This window comes from Triturus cristatus, chromosome 7, assembly GCF_964204655.1.
Source record: "Triturus cristatus chromosome 7, aTriCri1.1, whole genome shotgun sequence".
NCBI lineage: Eukaryota > Metazoa > Chordata > Amphibia > Caudata > Salamandridae > Triturus > Triturus cristatus.
Window position 1 is genome coordinate 5323090 of NC_140590.1, and position 15399 is coordinate 5338488.

Consider the following 15399-nt stretch of genomic DNA (forward strand, 5'->3'; position numbering starts at 1 on the left):
CCAGCGCCAGCAACCATGACATCACACCGTCGCAAGACCTCTGCAACTCCCTCGCCACGTTCTTCCACCGCAAGATCACAGATATACACGACAGCTTTGGACCCCAGACTCCGCCTCCAGACACCGAACCAACGACCCCCACCACCACCCTCAGCGCCTGGACCCCTATCAGCACTGAAGACACCACCCATGTCATGAACACCATCCACTCTGGCTCCCCCTCTGACCCATGCCCCCATCATATCTTCAACAAAGCCGACATCATCATTGCACCCCACCTCCGGAACGTCATAAACAACTCCTTCACGTCAGCCACCTTCCCTGAGAGCTGGAAGCACGCAGAGATCAACGCCCTTCTGAAGAAACCCACAGCGGACCCCAAAGACCTCAAGAACTTCCGCCCCATCTCTCTTCTTCCCTTCCTGGCCAAAGTCATCGAGAAGACCATCAATAAACACCTGACTGCATTTCTCGAGACAAACAACTCGCTCGACCCATCCCAGTCCGGATTTCGAGCCGACCACAGCACCGAGACCGCCCTCATCGCAGCCACCGACGACATCAGGACCCTGATGGACAACGGAGAAACAACCGCCCTCATCCTCCTGGACCTCTCGGCAGCATTTGATACCGCCTGCCACCGCACCCTAATAACCCACCTCTACAACACTGGAATCCAAGGAAAGGCCCTGGACTGGATCACCTCGTTCCTCTCCGACAGAACCCAGAGAGTCCGCCTCCCTCCCTTCTGCTCCGCGGCCACCAAGATCATCTGCGGCGTACCCCAAGGTTCCTCGCTCAGCCCAACCCTCTTCAATATCTACATGAGCCCCCTCGCCACCATCGCACGCAAACACAGCATCAACATCATCTCCTACGCCGACGACACCCAGCTGATACTCTCCCTCACCAAAGACCCAGCCATCGCCAAAACCAACCTCCAGGAAGGAATGAAAGACGTCGCAGAATGGATGTAGCTCAGTCGTCTGAAGATGAACTCAGACAAGACGGATGTCCTCATCCTCGGACAATCCCCATCTGCCTGGGACGACTCCTGGTGGCCCACAGTGCTGGGCACCACACCGACACCCACGGACCACGCACGCAACCTGGGTTTCATCCTGGACTCTTCCCTCACGATGACCAAGCATGTCAACGCCGTCTCGTCCTCATGCTTCAACACCCTGCGCATGCTCCAAAATATCTTCCGGTGGATCCCCACCGAAACCAGAAAGACGGTCATCCAGGCCCTCGTCACCAGCCGACTGGACTACGGGAACACCCTATACGCAGGAACCACAGCCAAACTTCAGAAACGACTTCATCGCATACAGAACGCCTCCACACGACTCATCCTTGACATCCCTCTCCTCCACAGCCACATATCCGCCCACCTGAGAAACCTGCAATGGCTCCCCGTCAGCAAGAGGATCACGTTCAGGCTCCTCACCCACGCACACAAAGCGCTCCACGACATGGGCCCCGAATACCTCAACAACCGCCTCTCATTCTACACTACCACCCGCCAGCTCCGCTCCGCCAGCCTCGCCCTCGCCGCCGTCCCACGGATTCGCAGAACCACCACCGGATGAAGATCGTTCTCCTACCTGGCATCCAAGACATGGAACTCCCTCCCCGCACACCTACGACTGACCCAGGACCATCTCACCTTCAGGAAACACCTCAAGACCTGGCTATTCGAGCAGTAGCAGCACCCCTCCCCTCCCTTCAGCGCCTTGAGACCCTCACGGGTGAGTGGCACGCTCTATAAATGTATTGATTGATTGATTGAAGGATGCATCTAGAACTGGTTAACTGCATCATCTATAAAGTAAACATGAGCCACCAGGGACCATGCGCTGACATCATCCGGACCATTGGTAGCCAACCCTTGACAGCCAGAAGGGGCATTGAGGTTTCATCTCTGTAACCGGCACATTGGAGTCCAGTCCCAGTGGCTGCAGCCATGACCTCGTACTCTAGACCTGTAGGAGCTTTGTCTCCTGGCGCTTTAGTTCTGGAGATGTCATATCTGAAGTCAAACTCAGGGCTTACCCGGTTCTCCAGTCCCAACTGGAGAGCCAATGTGTGCCTCTCCAGTGACGTTTGCTGTCCATGGTGGAAGAAATGTTGGTGCTGGCCACACTCCAGCATCAGCAGTCCACCTGCCTTAAACCAGGACCTGAGGCTACTTCCAGATCCAATTGTTTTTTCTTGAAGTAGAACCAGTGCTCCTAGCCCCAACTAGCAGATTCCAGGTAGCCTCAAAGTTAGAACTAGGCAGGCTTGTTAATGCATGGCAGATCCGGGAGTTTGGGAACCTGCCCAGGACAGGGGAGCCCTTGGCCTTTGGATGAAGGAAGCCATAAGTGGCCACAGAGCTCTGTGATGTTCGTAGCATCAGGGGCAGTGTCTCAGCCCAGAATGGGCAAGAACATACATGTTCTGTTTAACATTCGGTGCCCTAGCTACATGTGCAGTCCCCACTGGAGATTATGGGGTAATTACTCATAGCAAGCAGTCTGAGTTCTAGACTCTCCCTCACCTTGGGGGAAGCTTACAACATACTGCCCCTGTGGATTAAAGTGTCAACACACTGCCCTTGTGGAGTCAACACACTGCCCTTGTAGAGTAAAGTGTCAACACACTGCCCTTGTAGAGTTAAGTGTCAACACACTGCCCTTGTGGAGTCAACACGCTGCCCTTGTAGAATCAACACACTGCCCTTGTAGAGTCAAGTGTCAACACACTGCCCTTGTAGAGTCAAGTGTCAACACACTGCCCTTGTAGAGTCGTGTCAACACACTGCCCTTGTGGAGTCAACACACTACCCTTGAAGTATCAACACACTGCCCTTGTAGAGTCAAGTGTCAACACACTGCCCTTGTGGAGTCAACAAACTGCCCTTGTAGTATCAACACACTGCCCTTGAAAAGACAAGTGTCAGCACACTGCCCTTGTAGAGCTGTTTCAACACACTGTCCTTGCAGAGTCAAGTGTACAAAGGGAGTCACTTTGTTCTTCAGCTGGAGTTCAATAGTACACAAGACCCTGGGGCAGTGGTAGTAAGCGGCATTGCCCATCAAATATACTGCCCAAAAGCCACTGCCCACCAGTGATAATGCCCAATAACCACTGCCCACCCCAAGCCCTGAGGAAAGGCTTAGCGCACAAACAAAAAAAGAAAAGCTATTGGGAATATTTGCAAGTTTAATGAGTATCTAAACATTAAAGATTCTACTGGAATACATAAGGTTAGAAGTCCGGTGTCTGAGCATCTGTGCTATCCTTCAGTCCTCTGGCGCCATCTAGCGCTTCTGAGGGTGCACTGCAGGTCTGCTGGAGCTCCAGGGTCTCTACTTGGACTTGAGGTTCAGAGCTTCTTTCGCTTTGTGAATCTTATCAGTTATCCAGTCTCTGCAACAAAAACAGAGCACGGTTAGCATTGCTCCGAGAGGGGAGCAGTCAGTACAATCAAACGCAAGAGCACAGTAGACACGGCCCCCGAGAGGGGAGCATTCAGAAGGGTCAGATGCAAGAGCACAGTAGACACAGCCCCCGAGAGGGGAGCATTCAGAAGGGTCAGATGCAAGAGCACAGTAGACACAGCCCCCGAGAGGGGAGCATTCAGGAGGGTCAGATGCAAGAGCACGGTAAGCATTGCCCCTGAGAGGGGAGCATTCAGGAGGGTCAGATGCAAGAGCACAGTAGACACAGCCCCCGAGAGGGGAGCATTCAGAAGGGTCAGATGCAAGAGCACAGTAGACACAGCCCCCGAGAGGGGAGCATTCAGAAGGGTCAGATGCAAGAGCACAGTAGACACAGCCCCCGAGAGGGGAGCATTCAGGAGGGTCAGATGCAAGAGCACGGTAAGCATTGCCCCTGAGAGGGGAGCATTCAGGAGGGTCAGATGCAAGAGCACAGTAGACACAGCCCCCGAGAGGGGAGCATTCAGGAGGGTCAGATGCAAGAGCACAGTAGACACAGCCCCCGAGAGGGGAGCATTCAGGAGGGTCAGATGCAAGAGCACGGTAAGCATTGCCCCTGAGAGGGGAGCATTCAGGAGGGTCAGATGCAAGAGCACAGTAGACACAGCCCCCGAGAGGGGAGCATTCAGAAGGGTCAGATGCAAGAGCACAGTAGACACAGCCCCCGAGAGGGGAGCATTCAGGAGGGTCAGATGCAAGAGCACGGTAAGCATTGCCCCTGAGAGGGGAGCATTCAGGAGGGTCAGATGCAAGAGCACAGTAGACACAGCCCCCGAGAGGAGGGCATTCAGGAGGGTCAGACGCAAGAGCACGGTAAGCATTGCCCCTGAGAGGGGAGCATTCAGGAGGGTCAGATGCAAGAGCAACATAAGCATTGCCCTCAAGGTGAAGATCTAACCGATGTGGAGGCGAAGTTCTAACTGATGTGGAGGTCTAACCGATATGGAGGCATAGGTCTAACCGATGTGGAGGCGAAGGTCTAACCGATGTGGAGGCAAAGTGTGAGAAGTTGGCCTGATGTATGATGTCACAAGTTATAGTGTACACCTTATATCAGTCCAAATACCCTTACGGTGATTGGTTGTAAAGTCAACCTTATAGACCAGCTATCCTAGTGGTAGCATGGACAAGAGCAGTCTTAGGCTAAACTCTGAATGGCATGTGAAGCCAGCTGTGATACCATATATAATCCCTTGAATACCAAATGAAAGGACACCACAACAGATATATATATAAAATAAAGTGTATTTATTCTAAGCAAACCCTCAGCACTCTTTATGAGTATAGAGGTAAGTACAACACAGTCTTATTAATGCATACAGTAAGTCACACAGGTAAGTAATACAGTTAGGCCCTAGGGGCCACGCAAACCATATACTAAGTAAGTGGTATAAGAACCACTGTCACGGAAATAGAATAGGCCTAGGCCTAGGGAATCGCTGGGGCTACACTACACTAGCGTTAGTTAGGAAGTGGGAGGCCCACGGGATTCGTGTGCAGAGTGGAAACACTCACGCGTAATGCGTAAAAGTCAATAGCAATAGTACAGTTTAGAAAACGGTAGATTTAGGACACTTCCGGAGTAGCTAGGAAGTTGAGACTTGAAAACTAGACACTAGGATAGTCACTATCCTGATGAGCACCGGAGTACCCAAGTTACCTAGCCCACAGGCTGCGGGTGCATAGGGGTGAAGATGCGTCGTTTTCGTCGTCGACTCCTATGGATGCCTGAAGAAAGATGCTGACAGGCAGTCAGTGAAGAGTGTCTGGTGGATCCCAAGGCTGGGATCTAGAAGAGAAGAAACCTGCAAGCAGAAGGGACAGAGTCAAGGTCACTAGCCAGTGACCACGTGGAACCAGGAAGGAACCAGGCGATGTCGTGAAGAGTTGCAGGTGAAGGTGAAGCTTGTCGCTGCAGCCAGGAGGACCAGGAAGCGTCGAGGGCGACCAGGACCAGGAGGCGAGCTGTCCCACGAAGGCTCTTGCTGTCGGCGGCGTCGAAGTTGGACTAGGACTCACCAAGCCTTGGCAAGCGGAACCCACGAAGAACAAAGGACTTGCTTCTGGTGCAGACCAGGAAGGTCTGGGGTGCCTCTTCTTTGCAGAGAAGCGGGAGCCAGTCTGGAGGAGCCAAACCAGCGCAGAAGATTTCAGGGTGCGTCGTCACAGAGGCCACTAGCCAGCGGGCAAGCAACCGGACAGACGCGGCAAGCAGGAAAATGCTGAAGGGCCCCACGCAGGACTCGTGGAGTGTGGGGGGCTGATCTTCGGTGCAGATGGTGCTTGGGGTTGGGGCTTCTCAATCCCCGGTGCACAACTTCGAGGGTACCTCAGAAGCTGCGCTGTGAGTTACTAGCCACTTTTCCCAGGTAGCCGGTCCCACGTCGCTCGTCGCCTCCACGGATCTCAGCTCTGCTGCAGATGTGGATGAGGGTCGGAGAAGTCTGGAAGTCAAGGCTCTGGTCGGGCTCTGCAGTCGGTTCCTCGTAGAACGGTCGCAAAGCAAAGGGTAGTCTCTTGATGGTGCCTGTTTGCACAGGGTAGCCACTCCTTGGCTACAAGGGAGATTCTTCAGTCTTCTTCTTTCGTCGAATGTCGAAGGTCCAGAGTTTCTGTTCAGTTTTGCAGGTTCAGGATAATCTAATCTCTTGAGGCCCAACTCCCACTCTTATACTAATCTGGGGGACTGGGATACCTGCTAGGTCACGCCTTATGGGTGGGACCTGGGAGGGGGTGGTTACACCCACTTCCCTTTGTCCAGTTTCGCGCCAGAGCTGGGGCTGGAGTGCCCCAGCGCCGGTTTGAACTGGACTATGCAAGGAACACCTTGTGTGCCCCAGGCATGTCTCATTCCTTTCAGCCCACCCTGCCCCAATACACTAAAGGCTGTCTGGGGAGGTGCTAGCACCTCCCCAAGCAGGAAACCTATTGTCCAGGCCTCCCTGGCTGGGATCACTCCCAGCTGCAGGAGGTCAGACTTGTGTCGTGGCAGCAGCATCCATTTTGTGATGCTGAGGCTTTGGTCAGAGGCTAACAGTTGAAGTATGATTTTAACATGTCTTTCCCTCTAGAAGGGGGGAATAATATTCTCATGTCCAGAAATGGCATGGGGGTATTATTCCACAGTGTTAGACACCTTACACGACCTGTTTCGATAAAGCCAAACCATAGTTACCATAACCGTCTAAGATTATAAGGCACTTTAAGAGTATATGGTAGGCTATATCATAGAACAGCTATAAGGACAAGGATCCGAAAGCTGCAGACAGGCTCAGCTCATGCTAGAGCACCATCTCACATGTTACCAAGCACTCTGCCTCCAGGATTGTCAAGGCCTGCCATAGGAGTGACTGATAGGTACACATGTGTCTATATGTAAGTTAGGTATAGGAATACTACACCTAAGCAAGGGGTGATTACACGACCTTGCCCCAGCTGAGTGATCAGCCAGTTGTGTCAAAATGGAAGGCCAGGCCAGGGGTGGCATAATACATGCTGCAGCCCCTGGTAGGCCTAGGGTACACCTATGCCCTGGGTACCTAGGGTACACTGTACAGGGGCCAATAAGGTGATCCTATCCAAATGGGTTATGCACCTAAAGTACATAGTATTAATTTAGAGAGAGAACAGCAGGGCTGTGGGTCTGATTAGCAGGCCCACAGCCACATCTAAGTCGAAAACCAGTAAAGCAAAAGCAAAAAGTGGGGGTGAACATAGAAAGCAGACCCTACTCTCCTACACAACCCCCCCCCAAACTTAGGGACATTAAACTAACCTTGACCAGTTGAGTCTTCATGTTCTAAGTGGAAATATCTGGAGAGTCCATCTGCATTGGCATGGTCAGTCCCAGGTCTATGTTCCACTGTGAAGTCCATCCCCTGTAGGGAAATGGACCACCTAAGAAGTTTGGGATTTTCACCCTTCATCTGATTTAGCCACAAGAGGGGCTTATGGTCTGTCTGAATCTTGAAGTGAGTGCCAAACAAGTATAGCCTCAGCTTCTTCAGGGCCCAAACCACAGCAAAGGCCTCCCTCTCAATAGCTGACCAACGTTTCTCTCTAGGGGTCAGCCTTCTACTTATAAAAGCAATGGGCTGGTCTTGACCATCTACATTCAGTTGTGAAAGAACAGCTCCCACACCTAGCTCAGAAGCATCTGTCTGGACAATGAACTCTTTGGAGTAGTCTGGACTTTTCAGAATAGGTGCACTGCACATGGCCTGCTTCAGGTCATCAAATGCTTTTTGACAGCTTACTGTCCACTGAACTTTCTTTGGCATCTTCTTGGAGGTCAAGTCATTAAGTGGTGTCACTATGGACCCATAGTTCTTAACAAACTTTCTGTAGTACCCAGTCAGGCCCAAGAAAGCTCTGACCTGAGTCTGGGTAGTTGGAGGAGCCCAGTCCTTTATGGTCTGGATCTTGCTCTCCAGTGGTTGAACCTGACCCCCACCAACTAGGTGGCCCAGGTATACAACCTTGCTCTGCCCTATCTGGCACTTAGTGGCCTTGATAGTGAGGCCTGCCTTTTGCAGGGCCTCTAAAACATTCCTCAGGTGGACCAGGTGATCCTCCCAGGTGGAGCTAAAGACAGCAATATCATCAAGATAAGCTGCACAATAATCATCCAACCCAGTAAGGACTTGATTCACCAGCCTTTGGAAAGTGGCAGGTGCATTCTTCAAACCAAAGGGCATTACCACAAATTGATAATGTCCTCCTGGGGTCGAGAAAGCAGTTTTGGCCTTTGCACTCTCAGCTAGTCTGATTTGCCAGTAGCCTGCTGTTAGGTCAAATGTGCTCAAAAACTTAGCAGCTGCCAGTCTGTCAATGAGCTCATCTGCCCTAGGTATTGGGTGGGCATCTGTCCTAGTGACAGCATTGAGACCTCTGTAATCCACGCAAAACCTCATCTCTCTCTTACCCTCTTGGGTGTGAGGTTTTGGCACAAGGACTACAGGACTAGCCCAAGGGCTCTCCGAAGGTTCAATGACTCCCAGCTCCAACATCTTTTGTACCTCAACTTTTATGCAGTCCCTGACATGGTCAGGTTGCCTGTAGATTTTACTCTTCACAGGCAGACTGTCACCAGTGTCCACCTCATGGGTGCACCAGTTTGTCTGACTTGGGGTCAGAGAGAACATATGTCTGTAGGATTGCAGAACCTGTCTGCAGTCCTGTTGCTGATGGACAGTGAGGCTGTCAGAAAAGACCACACCATCAACTGAGCCATCATCAGGGTTCTGAGTCAACAGGTCTGGGAGAGGGTCACTCTCTTCCTCCTGCCCCTCATCTGTAGCCATGAGTAGCCCCATGTCTGCCCTGTCAACATATGCCTTCAATCTGTTGGCATGAAGCACCCTGTGGGGGCTTCTGGGAGTCCCAAGGTCCACCAAGTAGGTGACTTCTCCCTTTTTCTCAACAATAGTGTGGGGTCCAGACCATTTGTCTTGGAGTGCTGCTGGGGCCACTGGCTCCAACACCCACACTTTCTGTCCTGGCTGGTAAACAGTCAGTACAGCCTTTTGGTCATGCCAAGCTTTTTGGAGTTCTTGGCTTGCCTCAAGGTTTTTAGAAGCCTTCTTCATATACTCTGCCATCCTGGAGCGGAGACCAAGTACATAATCCACTATGTCTAGTTTGGGTTGTCTGAGAGGTCTCTCCCATCCTTCCTTCACCAAACACAGGGGTCCTCTTACAGGATGCCCAAACAAAAGCTCAAAAGGGCTGTAGCCAACCCCCTTTTGTGGGACCTCTCTGTAAGCAAACAGAAGGCAGGGTAAAAGGATGTCCCATCTTCGCCTAAGCTTGTCTGGTAATCCTTTTATCATTCCCTTTAGGGTCTTGTTGAATCTCTCAACAAGCCCATTGCACTGTGGGTGATAGGGTGTGGTGAACTTATAGTTAACACCACACTCCTTCCACATTGCAGTCAAGTATCCTGACATAAAGTTGGCACCTCTGTCAGAAATGAACTCCTTTGGAAAGCCCACTCTGGAGAATACTCCAAGCAGGGCCCTTGCCACAACAGGAGCTGTTGTGGTCCTCAGGGGAATTGCTTCTGGGTACCTGGTGGCATGGTCCACTATCACCAGTATGAATCTGTGCCCAGATGCTGTTTGTGGGTCCATTGGTCCTACAATATCTATGCCCACTCTTTCAAAGGGGACCCCCACCACAGGTAGTGGTATGAGGGGGGCCTTTGTGGTGCCACCTGATTTGCCACTGGCTTGGCAGGTGACACAGGAGCGACAAAACTCCTTAGTATCTTCTGACATATGGGGCCAGTGAAAGTGAGGGACAAGCCTGTCCCAAGTCTTGTTCTGGCCTAAATGTCCTGCAAGGGGAATATCATGGGCCAAGGTTAGAAGGAAGCCTCTGAACTTCAGTGGTATGACCAACCTCCTGGATGCACCAGGCTTGGGGTCTCTAGCCTCTGAGTACAGTAGCCCTTCATCCCAATACACTCTATGGGTACCTTGAGCATTCCCTGCAGCCTCAGCAGCAGCCAGCTGTCTGAGGGGTTCAAGAGAGGGGCAGTCTAATTGAGCCTGCCTCAGATCTGCCCTGGAAGGTCCCCCTGTCCCAAGAAACTCAACCTGATCAGGTTCAAGTTCTTCTAGGACAGTTCCTTCAGGGCTCTCAGAATCATCCTCCTGGGAGGGCTGATCCACCACCTGAGGCAGGGGGGAAGGCACAGCCTTAACCCTACTGCTCTTTCTCTTGGGTTGTGACTGGTCCATAGTTTCAGGATCCAGCACTTGTTCAGTGTTGCACTTTTTGGCCTGTGACCTGGTCACAGCAAGGACATGTGCATCTATCCCCAGCATTTCTGCATGGGTCCTATACTCCACTTCAGACCAAACTGAAGTTTCAAGATCATTGCCCAGTAAACACTCTACAGGAAGGTCTGAACTAACAACAACTTTCTTGAGGCCCGTTACCCCTCCCCAGGAGTAGTTAACAATAGCCACACTATGGGAGGTAGTGGCATTGCTAGCGTTGGTCACTAGGTAATTCTCACCTAGTATGATCTGTCCAGGGTCCACAAAAGCAGGTGTCACCATGGTGACACTAGCTCCAGTGTCCCTGTAGGCCTGAGCCATTCTTTGGTTGATAAAAGGTGTCTGTCTGTACTTGCCCAGGTTACTGGGGCCTACAGTAGAGGACAAAGCTAAGTCCCCATCACAGATCAGAACAGCCTGAGTAGGTACTCTGACTAGGCCAGAATCCTCCTCAGTTCCCAGGGTTAACCCTACTACACCCTTTTGCTGGGAACCACCACTTACAGCTGAACTAGGGGGTACAGTTGCCTTAGGGGCAATGGTGGCTGGGGGCTTATCCTTTTTGGTGCACTCACTAAACCAATGTGAGTTGGACTTACAATAGTTGCACCATGGTTTCTTTTGGCCATCTTTCTTCTTATCCTTTTTGGAACCACCCTCCCCCTGAGCCTTTTGGGGGCCTGGTGAAGACTTCTGGTCTTTTTGTTTCTGCTCATTACCCTTCTGGTCTGCCTTTTTCTGATCACCGCCCTGGTTCTGGTTTTTCTGCTTAACTCTAGTCCTGACCCATCTATCTGCCTTCTTTCCCAATTCTTGGGGAGAAGTCAGATCAGAATCAATCAGGTGTTGATGCAATAGCTGGTTTTGACAGTTGTTAAGTATTTGCTCTCTCATGATCAAATTATACAATCCTGTATAGTCCTTAACCTTACTTCCCATTAGCCAGCCTTCCAGAGCCTTAGTGGCACAATCTACAAAGTCAGTCCAGTCCTGAGTCTGTGTCTTCTGGGTATCCCTGAACACCAACCTGTATTGTTCAGTGGTTAGGCCAAACCCATCAATCAGAGCACTCTTCAGGACAGTGTAATTATCTGCATCCTCATCACTAACTGTGAGGAGCTTGTCTCTTCCTTTCTCAGAGAAGGAGAGCCACAAGATAGCTGCCCACTGACTTTGGGGTACCTGCTGTACTTTGCAAGCTCTCTCCAAAGCAGTTATCCATTTGTGGATGTCATCCCCACACTTGTAGGGAGGGACAATCTTGCTCAGGTTTCTATTATCATAGTGCCTGTCTCTATCTCTAGGAATGTTGCTGCCACCAGTGGGTTCTAACCCACTTAACTTTTGCTCTCTAGCCAGAGCAAGCTTCTCTTTGGCAAGGGCAAGTTCTTCCCTCTGAATCCTCAGATTAGCCTCCCTCATTCTGGCTGCATGCTCCTTTCTCTCAGGTGAAGTCATTCCCCTGTGAGAGGAAGCATTAGAGATGCTAGAGACATGGGAGTGGATGGATTCCCTTGAAGGGGATCTGTCCCTCCTGCTTCTCTGTGAATGCCTACTTGGGGGTCTGTATGGGGGGACCCCATGCAAACTCCCATGTAAACTTAGGTTAGCCTGGCTAAGTCTCCTTACTTGGCTCTGGCTGTCTACCTCCCCATCTGAAGCCCCATCTGACTCCTCTGTGGTGGGTAGACCCTCCTCTGTGCCTAGGGCACCTGCCGGAGATGCCCTATGAGCATCATACTCCTCTAGGAGTTGTCTTAACTGAAGGAGGGTAGGGTTTGCACCCTGTTTTATTCCTCTGGAGGTACACAAGTGTCTCATCTCCTGGAATGTTAAGGTATCATATCTAGAGGGGATCTTTTGCAGACCTGATCCTCCTGAGAGAGCATCTACTTGATCTACTCTCAGAGACATGATCTAGTGAGGGTGTGGTGTGTGCACCTACCTACACTAGTTGTATCTACTAAACCTCTCTAGTAGTTGTAGTCAGGGTGTGTTACTCCCTTCAACCTACAACTACAAAGTCCAGTAGGACTTAAGTATAATAATCTATGTTATATGTACCTAGACAATATCTGTGTGATCTTTCAATTTAGTATCTCAAGATTACAATGGTATTACAACAGCAAGCTCAGATCCCAACCGCTGCTCACCAATGTGAGAAGTTGGCCTGATGTATGATGTCACTAGTTATAGTGTACACCATATATCAGTCCAAATACCCTTATGGTGATTGGTTGTAAAGTCAACCTTATAGACCAGCTATCCTAGTGGTAGCATGGACAAGAGCAGTCTTAGGCTAAACTCTGAATGGCATGTGAAGCCAGCTGTGATACCATATATAATCCCTTGAATACCAAATGAAAGGACACCACAACAGATATATATATAAAATAAAGTGTATTTATTCTAAGCAAACCCTCAGCACTCTTTATGAGATTAGAGGTAAGTACAACACAGTCTTATTAATGCATACAGTAAGTCACACAGGTAAGTAATACAGTTAGGCCCTAGGGGCTACGCAAACCATATACTAAGTAAGTGGTATAAGAACCACTGTCACGGAAATAGAATAGGCCTAGGCCTAGGGAATCGCTGGGGCTACACTACACTAGCGTTAGTTAGGAAGTGGGAGGCCCACGGGATTCGTGTGCAGAGTGGAAACACTCACGCGTAATGCGTAAAAGTCAATAGCAATAGTACAGTTTAGAAAACGGTAGATTTAGGACACTTCCGGAGTAGCTAGGAAGTTGAGACTTGAAAACTAGACACTAGGATAGTCACTATCCTGATGAGCACCGGAGTACCCAAGTTACCTAGCCCACAGGCTGCGGGTGCATAGGGGTGAAGATGCGTCGTTTTCGTCGTCGACTCCTATGGATGCCTGAAGAAAGATGCTGACAGGCAGTCAGTGAAGAGTGTCCGGTGGATCCCAAGGCTGGGATCTAGAAGAGAAGAAACCTGCAAGCAGAAGGGACAGAGTCAAGGTCACTAGCCAGTGACCACGTGGAACCAGGAAGGAACCAGGCGATGTCGTGAAGAGTTGCAGGTGAAGGTGAAGCTTGTCGCTGCAGCCAGGAGGACCAGGAAGCGTCGAGGGCGACCAGGACCAGGAGGCGAGCTGTCCCACGAAGGCTCTTGCTGTCGGCGGCGTCGAAGTTGGACTAGGACTCACCAAGCCTTGGCAAGCGGAACCCACGAAGAACAAAGGACTTGCTTCTGGTGCAGACCAGGAAGGTCTGGGGTGCCTCTTCTTTGCAGAGAAGCGGGAGCCAGTCTGGAGGAGCCAAACCAGTGCAGAAGATTTCAGGGTGCGTCGTCACAGAGGCCACTAGCCAGCGGGCAAGCAACCGGACAGACGCGGCAAGCAGGAAAATGCTGAAGGGCCCCACGCAGGACTCGTGGAGTGTGGGGGGCTGATCTTCGGTGCAGATGGTGCTTGGGGTTGGGGCTTCTCAATCCCCGGTGCACAACTTCGAGGGTACCTCAGAAGCTGCGCTGTAAGTTACTAGCCACTTTTCCCAGGTAGCCGGTCCCACGTCGCTCGTCGCCTCCACGGATCTCAGCTCTGCTGCAGATGTGGATGAGGGTCGGAGAAGTCTGGAAGTCAAGGCTCTGGTCGGGCTCTGCAGTCGGTTCCTCGTAGAACGGTCGCAAAGCAAAGGGTAGTCTCTTGATGGTGCCTGTTTGCACAGGGTAGCCACTCCTTGGCTACAAGGGAGATTCTTCAGTCTTCTTCTTTCGTCGAATGTCGAAGGTCCAGAGTTTCTGTTCAGTTTTGCAGGTTCAGGATAATCTAATCTCTTGAGGCCCAACTCCCACTCTTATACTAATCTGGGGGGCTGGGATACCTGCTAGGTCACGCCTTATGGGTGGGACCTGGGAGGGGGTGGTTACACCCACTTCCCTTTGTCCAGTTTCGCGCCAGAGCTGGGGCTGGAGTGCCCCAGCGCCGGTTTGAACTGGACTATGCAAGGAACACCTTGTGTGCCCCAGGCATGTCTCATTCCTTTCAGCCCACCCTGCCCCAATACACTAAAGGCTGTCTGGGGAGGTGCTAGCACCTCCCCAAGCAGGAAACCTATTGTCCAGGCCTCCCTGGCTGGGATCACTCCCAGCTGCAGGAGGTCAGACTTGTGTCGTGGCAGCAGCATCCATTTTGTGATGCTGAGGCTTTGGTCAGAGGCTAACAGTTGAAGTATGATTTTAACATGTCTTTCCCTCTAGAAGGGGGGAATAATATTCTCATGTCCAGAAATGGCATGGGGGTATAATTCCACAGTGTTAGACACCTTACACGACATGTTTCGATAAAGCCAAACCATAGTTACCATAACCGTCTAAGATTATAAGGCACTTTAAGAGTATATGGTAGGCTATATCATAGAACAGCTATAAGGACAAGGATCCATGTTAGACCTGGCACCTTGGCGTGAGTCTCCCTTCCTCTTTTTGTCGCTGTGCCTCATGTGTTTTTATGGTGTTGGCCGCTCAGCGCGCTGTGCCACTGCCAACCAGTGTCACGGTGCGAGTGCTCCCTATGTAAATTGTATATGTTGGTTGGATTCCATGATTGGATTGTTTGATTTACTGTCAGACCCCAGTAAAGTGCGCCGGGGGCGCCAGGGCATGTAAATACGAACACCGCTGGTGGGCTTGCAGCACTGGTTGTGCCACCCACAGAAGCGGCCGGTAAAATATACCCGAGGTCTGCCATCGCAGAACCTGCGTGCAGTCTGGTACTGACATGCTGACCGGCAAGTGCCCACACTTGCCAGTCCCTAAACCCTTCTCTTAGCTGCATGTTAGTCACCCCTCTGGTAGGCCCACGGGCAGGGTGCATTGTACGCCTAAGGTAGGACAAGCCTGGATGCGTGGCATGTCCTAGTAGTGAATTACCGCCATCTTGTTGTTCACTACTGCAAGGCTACCCTGTTCCCATAGGCCAGTATGGGCGGCCTGGATTATTACACCCTATGATCCTAACCGACCCAGGGAACATGGTAGGAGATCGAGTTTAGTATGCCTGAACTCAGAATAATAAGGTACATCTTTTCGCAAGGTTTATTTTAATATTCCGGGTTTGCAAATGCCGCTTTTAGAAAGTTGGCCTTTGCTTGCCTAAA

At 51.1% G+C, this 15399-nt stretch overlaps 1 long non-coding RNA gene across 1 annotated transcript in view; it reads right to left on the reverse strand.

Moving 5' to 3' along the window:
• Positions 1-3192: 3192 nt before the first annotated feature.
• Positions 3193-15399, reverse strand: part of LOC146808672 (uncharacterized) — a 56437-nt gene continuing 44230 nt past the window's right edge. The window contains exon 4 of the long non-coding RNA XR_014966216.1: positions 3193-3417. This is a non-coding gene — a long non-coding RNA (uncharacterized LOC146808672). The remainder of the gene's footprint in view (positions 3418-15399) is intronic.